The sequence below is a fragment of the Carassius auratus genome, chromosome 23 (assembly GCF_003368295.1).
Source record: "Carassius auratus strain Wakin chromosome 23, ASM336829v1, whole genome shotgun sequence".
In the NCBI taxonomy this organism is placed as follows: Eukaryota; Metazoa; Chordata; class Actinopteri; order Cypriniformes; family Cyprinidae; genus Carassius; species Carassius auratus.
The window spans coordinates 3,379,246-3,387,051 of record NC_039265.1 but is presented as its reverse complement, the minus strand read 5'-3'; positions in this window follow the sequence as shown (position 1 = coordinate 3,387,051).

The window sequence follows — 7,806 nt, the reverse complement described above, 5'->3', positions numbered from 1 at the left end:
TTGTGGTCATATTGTCAAATAAGGTAAGATATCGAGCTGTACTAACAGAAAGAACTGTGATTGGATGATATGAGCAGGATCATATCAACTCTGATGAGAACAGTTTCAGTACTATGATATGGTCCTGACTGGAAATCCTCACAGATACCATTTCTCTCTAAGAAGGAACATAGTTGTGAGGAAAAAATATAAGAAGGAATAAAGGCAGTAGCCTTTACAAGTATTTTTGGCAGAAAAGGGAGATTTGATATCAGTCTGTTTTTAACCAATTCTCTAGGATAAAGATGTGTTTTTTTTTAAGTGCCCATGAAATTACAATTAAAGTTTTTTGTGGGGTGTTGTCATCAATACACATGTTTTGACCAATCAAATGCTTTCTAATATCCGAAGCACCCACCTCCTGCACTATAACTATAGATGCTGAAGTGTCGGCTAAGATCAGTCAATTGTTCACAGTGTATTTCCTGTTCAGTGAATGCCTTGTAGTGCACAGTGTAGGTGATAGGGAATAATTCAGACAGTGTGAATATGCTTTCGATTGGTGCAAATAAGGTCTGGTTTCACGTTGTTTGACAAAAACCATTGCAGCCAGCACTGTCTGATCTGGACTCCCAGAGACTTGATCGCATGTAGCAGATCATATTGGCAAGTCTGCATTTATTGAAAACTTTTACCACTAAACTGCCTCAGCATGATTATGATTTTGTTGTATTAAGAGTTTCATATTGAATCTAGGGAGTATAGACTGTGACTGTCAAATGCAGCTTTAACGTCAACGTCTCTGGCCTGAGCAGACATAATCAAAACGCTATTGGCTACATTAAAAGGCAGGCAGGGCCCCTCTCTTCCTGCTGCTGTTGAAATTATGTCACTACATAGAAAAACTTGTTTCAAGGCACTTCAGGGGACCTTTAATGGGAGGCATACATGTAGTTGGTTTAGATGATTTAACAAGTTCATAGAATCCTTTATCTCCTATAGTAGAGAATGAGTGGATTTGTTCCTCAGGGGATCTATAGCCCATTATCTGATGTGATTTTGTTGCCGACGGTTTTCATTCATTCATCCACTGTACTGATTAATTTCCTGGGGTTGTGTTTGTTTTCTTCTAAAAGAGACAAAAAGTAAGCAATTCTAAAAAGTTTTTAAGGCTTTTCTGTAGGTTGAAGTACATTCCTTCTATGCAATACAAAATACCTCTAGTTTTGTTTTCTTCCAGCTGCTCTCCATTTTCCAGGCTATTCTCTTTAGGGCGCGAATGTGCTCATTATACCATGATGTCAGACTGTTTTCCTTAATCTTCCTTAAGTGTTTAGGAGCAACAATGTCTAAAGCACTGTAAAGAAGGCAGTCCATAATTTCTGTTACAACAACCAGTTGTTCTGAGCTATTGAATATGTTGAAGAATTAAGACAAGTTAGGAAGATTAATTACAAAGCAGTCTTTTGTAGTAAAAGTGATGGTTCTACCATATTTGTAACAAGGAGTTGAGCTGTAGAGCAAGTTAGTGTTAGAGTTTTTTCTTTTAGAGCATTGCAATAAACCATCAAGATAATCGGGACATAATAGCATTGTCGGAAGGAGGAAAATCGGCCCAAAATCAGCCCAATTATCTTTTGGTGTATACCCAGCATTACACAGCAATCAGCAAATTCTCAGAAAAAGTCTGTATGGTGTCCTGGTGCCCTGTATAAAGTAGGCAGTACAGATGTCAATAGGGTTTTATTATTAACACTTATTACTCCAGATAACTTTATATAAAGCACAATTACTTCAAATGAATTATACTTGAAACCAAATTTCTGAGAAATACTTCTACTAAATATTATTATATCAAACTGTAGCAACAGCCACAAATCCAATTCATGGTCTTCCGTCCACTCGCCATCAGAGGTTGCTCTTCCTTCATATTGACTCTTCCACCACACAGACTAGAGTATTGTCTAGCACTTAGCATTCTTTATTGCTCTGCGTGTATCACTCTCCTAGTGATAGCTGGCATATGGAGCCTTGTTTTAGTTTAGTTTAGTCTAGTCCTTTCGTATTGCCTTGTTTCCTGATTCCTGCCTGTGTACCTTAGATTAACCCTTGTCTTGCCACTCAGACTCTGTTTGTACCTCGTCTAGATTATTTCTCGTGTTTCTGGTTTACTCTTCTTGTCAAGCCCTCTGGATTCTGGTCACCGATCAATGACCTACGCCAGCCTTAGGAGTATTCATGTGTTTAGACATACATGTTTGCTAGTGTTTCGACCCTGCCTGTGTTACTTGAAGCCTGTGTAACTTCAACCCTGCATACTCGCACCCTAAAGAGAGCAGCCCAACAAATGGAGCACAGCTGGAGGAAATCAAAACTAGAGGTATTTCGTATTACTTGGCGGGAAAGTAACCTATCCTACAGAAAAGCATTAAAAACTGCTAGATCCGATTAATTTTATCTTTTAGAAGAATACAGAATACAATACAGTGGCTAAATTAACAAAAAATAAAGCCTCAACGAGTGTTGACATTTCCCAACATCACAGCAGTAATGCCTTTATGAACTACTTTACTTCTAAAATTGATACTATTAGAGATAAAATTGTAACCATTCTGCCGTCAGCTACAGTATCGTATCAGACAGTGCACTATAGACCCCCTGAGGAAAAGTTCCACTCATTCTCTACTATAGGAGAGGAAGAATTGTATAAACTTGTTAAATCATCTAAACCAACAACATTTATGTTAGACCCTATACCATCTAAGTTCCTAAAAGAGGTGCTTCAAGAAAGTCATAGATCCTCTTCTGATTATTATTAATTCCTCATTGTCATTAGGATATGTCCCCAAAACCTTCAAACTGGCTGTTATTAAGCCTCTCATCAAAAAACCACAACTTGACCCCAAAGAACTAGTTAATTATAGACCAATCTCGAATCTCCCTTTTCTCTCCAAGATACTAGAAAAAGGTGGTAACCTCACAATTATATTCCTTCTTAGAGAAAAATGGTTTATGTGAGGATTTCCAGTCAGGATTTATACCGTATCATAGTACTGAGACAGCTCTCCTTAGAGTTACAAATGACCTGTTTTTATCATCTGATCGTGGTTGTATCTCTCTATTAGTTCTATTGGATCTTAGTGCTGCATTTGACACAATTGACCACAACAGTCTTTTGCATAGACTTGAACACTTTGTTGGCATTAATTGAAGTGCAGAAGGACTCCGTCATGCCCAGATCCAGCAGTGTGGGATTTCGTATCCATTCCCCAGACAGCACTGAGGAGCAGAGGGGGAGGTTCCAAAACCTAATCACCCTCCGTCAAGAGGGGAGTGAGGTGGGTGGTTTGGCGCAATTGTTCTGGACCATGGCAGTAGGAATGGGGTACACTGATGAGGCACTTAAAGACCTTTTTAATGCCTGCCTGGATAACCCTGTGCATGAAAGAGATGAAAGAGTTGAAGATCCTGGATTTTTGGGGGTTCAACATGTACTTACACCATCGGTCTCAGTGGGATACCCCAGCCACACCTGTCTCTACAGGTGTGACGGCCAACTCTAGACCTGTGTCTCCAGACAGGAGGACCGCCAGCCCAGCGCCACTGCACAAGGTGGTCACCATCCCAGCGCCACTGCCCAAGATGGCCGCCGGCCCAGCACCACTGCACAAGATGGCCGCCGGTCCTGTGCTACTGCACAAGATGGCAGCCACAGGTGACCCTCCAGATTTGACTCAGGTCCCCATGGTCACTCCAGAGTCAAGTCAGGTCCCCATTGTCCCTCCAGAGTTGAGTCAGGTCCCCGTGGTCCCTCAAGAGTCGAGTCAGGTCATCATGGTCTCTCCAGAGTTGAGTCAGATCCCCGTGGTCCCTCCAGAGTCCAGAGTCGAATCAGGTCCCCATTGACCCTCCAGAGTCAGATCAAGTCACCATTAACACTCATGAGTCAAGCGAAACCACAGTTAGACCTCATGAGTCAAGTCAAGTCACCAATGATCTTCATGGGCAAGGTCAAGTCTCCAGTGTTCTTTATGGGCAAGGTCAAGTCACCAGTGTTCTTCATGGGCAAGGTCAAGTCACCAATGATCTTCATGAGCAAAGGCAAGTCACCATTGATCTTCCTGAGTCAAGTCAAGTCACTGTTGATTTTCCTGAACGAAGTCAAGCCACCATTGATCTTCCTGAACCCAGTCAAATCACCACTGATCTACCAGAACCTCTTCAAGTCTCTGCTGAACTACCAGAGCCTCTTCACGTCTCTGCGGAACTACCAGAGCTTCTTCACATCTCTGCAAAACTTCCAGAGCCTCATCACATCTCAGCCGAACTTCCTGAGTGCTCGTCCTATCCTGTCATGGCCATGGAGGCCATCCAGGAACTCACCGCCTGCCCTGTCATGGCTTTGGAAACCATCTACCATCTCATCAGGGCCATGGAGGCCACCCTTAACCTGTTCATGTTCTCTATTTCAGGCTTACCTAACCAGACTTGCTCTCCTGTGCCATCGATCCCACTGTGGTGGTCTTCTGCGCCACCCTGGTGGGCTTTTGTCTCGACCACATGGCTGTGGTGGTCTTCTGCGCCCCCTTTGTGAGCTTCTGTCTCGACCGCACGGCTGTGGTGGTCTTTTGCGCCACCCAAGGGGCTTCTGTCTCGACCGCACGGCTGTGGTGGTCTTCTGCACCGCCCTGGTGGGCTTCTGTCTTGTCTGCTCTGCTGTGGTGGTTCTCTGCGACGCCCTGGTGGGCTTCTGTCTCGACCACATGGAGGTGGTGGTCCTCTGCGCCACCCTGGTGGGCATCTATCTTGTCTGCTCGGCTGTGGTGGCCCTCTGCACTGCCCTGGTGGGCTTCTGTCTCGACCGCAAGGCGGTGGTGTTTCTCTAAACCACCCTGGTGGACGTCAGTCCCGTCTGCTCGGCTGTGACGGTGGTGGTTCTCTGCACCGCCCTGGTGGGCGTCAGTCCCGTCTGCTCGGCTGTGGTGGACTCCAGTTCCATCTGCACCATCCTGGTGGGCTCCAGTTCCACCTGCTCCAACCTGGATTCCTGCCCTGTCGGCTCTGCGCTCGGCCCCTGAACTTTCCGTTCCCTCCTGGCCTCTTTGTTTTGTTGTTGTTATTTTTTTTGTTCGTGGGTCTCTGTTTCCCTCTATGGACCTGGCCCTCTGTCCCTCCCCATGGTCCTCCGCCGGTCCACGTCCCTCCTGGTCTCCTTGTTGTTGTTGTTTTTTTTTTTCACTTCCCGTCTCTGTTTCCCCCTATGGACCTAGCCCTCCGTCCCTCCCCTGTAGTAATCAGATGTAGTCCAGTCTATTGTCTAAAGAGTGTACGTTAGCCTGTATGATCATGAGGATAGCTGGCTTGAGTGGGTTAGCCGTTACACTAGCCTGGATACCTCCACGCTTACCCCTCTTCTGCTTCCTCTAATGCTGCTTGTGGCACCTGTGGGAGAGATGGGTCAGTGATGGTGAAAGCCTCTGGAGCAAGTCAAGTCCCCTTTATTTATATAGCGCTATAAACAAAATACATTGCGTCAAAGCAACTGAACAACATTCATTAGGACAACAGTGTGTCAATAATGCAAAATGACAGTTAAAGGCAGTTCATCATTGAATTCAGTGATGTCATCTCTGTTCAGTTTGAATAGTGTCTGTGCATTTATTTGCAATCAAGTCAACGATATCGCTGTAGATGACTAAGCAAGAAAGAGGCGACAGCGGCAAGGAACCGAAACTCCATCGGTTACAGAATGGAGAAAAAAACCTTGGGAGAAACCAGGCTCAGTTGGGGGGCCAGTACTCCTTTGACCAGACGAAACCAGTAGTTTAATTCCAGGCTGCAGCAAAGTCAGATTGTGCAGAAGAATAATCTGTTTCCTGTGGTCTTGTCCGGGTGGTCCTCCGAGATAAAGTCTTTATAGGGGATCTGTATCTGGGAATCAAGTTGTCCTGGTCTCCGCTGGATAGATTTAAATCTTAAATTCTTTATTTCTTTAATTCAATTATTTTCAGTACATCACTATGCAATATTACTATGTAAGCTGACACACGTTTGAAGCAAAAGCGGTATGGACAAGAGTCTTTTGTGAGAGATTTATGCATTTATTTAGCAAAAGCTTGGGACGGAGTGAGACAATGACTTCTGGATATGAGCCAATCAGCAACCTGAAGACATTAAGCATTTAGAATGACTGCTATAAGCCACAGTGGTTGGAGTTAACAGCCATTAACAAATAATAGATGTGCTGCAAGTCATTTTGAATAATAATCTTCAATGACATGACACTGGCAACATGTCGCCTTAAAAACTTGTGCGTTTTCAATTGCAGAGATGAGACAATGTGCAGCTGGTTTGCTTTTTACAAGCTTTTCTAAAAATAAATAGCATTATAATTGTAGTGTGAATGGGTTAATGGCCTGAATCCAAAAGCTGTCTATGTAACATCCTGCGTGCTGTGCTTTTATTGTGTGCAAACTTGTTTCTCTTTCAGGATTCTGAACGACTGTCACCTGCAGCAAGACTTCGCCTGTTCGGTCCCAACAAGAAAGCTTCACTTCACCTGGAAAATATTCTCAGGCTTCTTCTTGCAAAAGATTTATATTGTCTTGCCAATTTAGGCTTAGACCTCAAAAATTATTCATCATAACAGGTATGATTTGAATTGAAGGCGTCTCAGTCTTGGCCAAACATATCTCTGAAAACAAAAAGGTCTTTCAGGACAGCTAACAAGGGTCATATTTGTTAATGAGAGCTGCGGTTGTTATATTGGGAGTGATTATCTGACAGGCCTCAAAGCTACAGAAGATAGAGGCGTGAAGCAACCTGTTCATTTCACTCAGATCAATCAACAAAATACATTAACCATTTAATGAGCCATTTGGAAAGTATTTACAGGTTACTTTTCTCAGCATCTGCTGTAAAACAGTGGACGTGTAGACCCAAATTTGTAATTACCAGAGCAAACTCATGTCAGAGAAGATTTCTCAGGGTTTTCTCAGGATGTTTTAATCTTACAAATGGCTTACAGATGACAGAATTCAATTTTTTTTTTTCAAACTTCAATTGATTCACTAATTTAATAAAAACATTAAAAGCCACTGAAAACACTCATTTCAGGAGCTGACTCTAAAATACGTCTCCCCATTTTTCCTGCCTAAGAAATTGTATAGTATATAATTCTATATAATTTTCATGTATTTGAAACATACATTATTGTAAGCAAAAGCACAGTCCATTTCAAAATAAAACATTTTTAATGTATTGAGGCAAAACTGTAATTAGTTAATAGTGAGGATTGGACCTTAAAATAAAGTGTGACTGAAAATACATATTCTTCAATTCGCAAGGAAGTAAATATGTTTCCAACATTAAAATGCATTTTAGATATAAACAGATTTTAAAGTAACAATATAAGCATTTAAGAAACTATTGGACATGGATGTAGATAAAATATCAAATAAAAACAATATGAAGTAGGCCTACATAAAGTTTTAAGAAATTAAACCATAACCATACATAAAAACATATTGTTTTATTTTAGAACTGATCTTAAAAATTAATGTCATAAAGATTTAAAAAATACAATTTGCATATACATTCAAGGAAAAGTGAAACAGCTACACATTAAGTGAGTCATTAAAGAACTGCATTCTGTTGAAAGCTGAATAAGACTATAAAGTCCAACCCTGCATTAGTGTCTGGTGCACCTCGAGACAAAGGCCTGGACAAGACAATGGTCTGCTAATGTCTCTGCAGGAGGCACCTGTGCTTAATTAATGTCTTTATGGTCCCAAACACATCTCTTTGCAGCAGCTCCATTCAGATGCT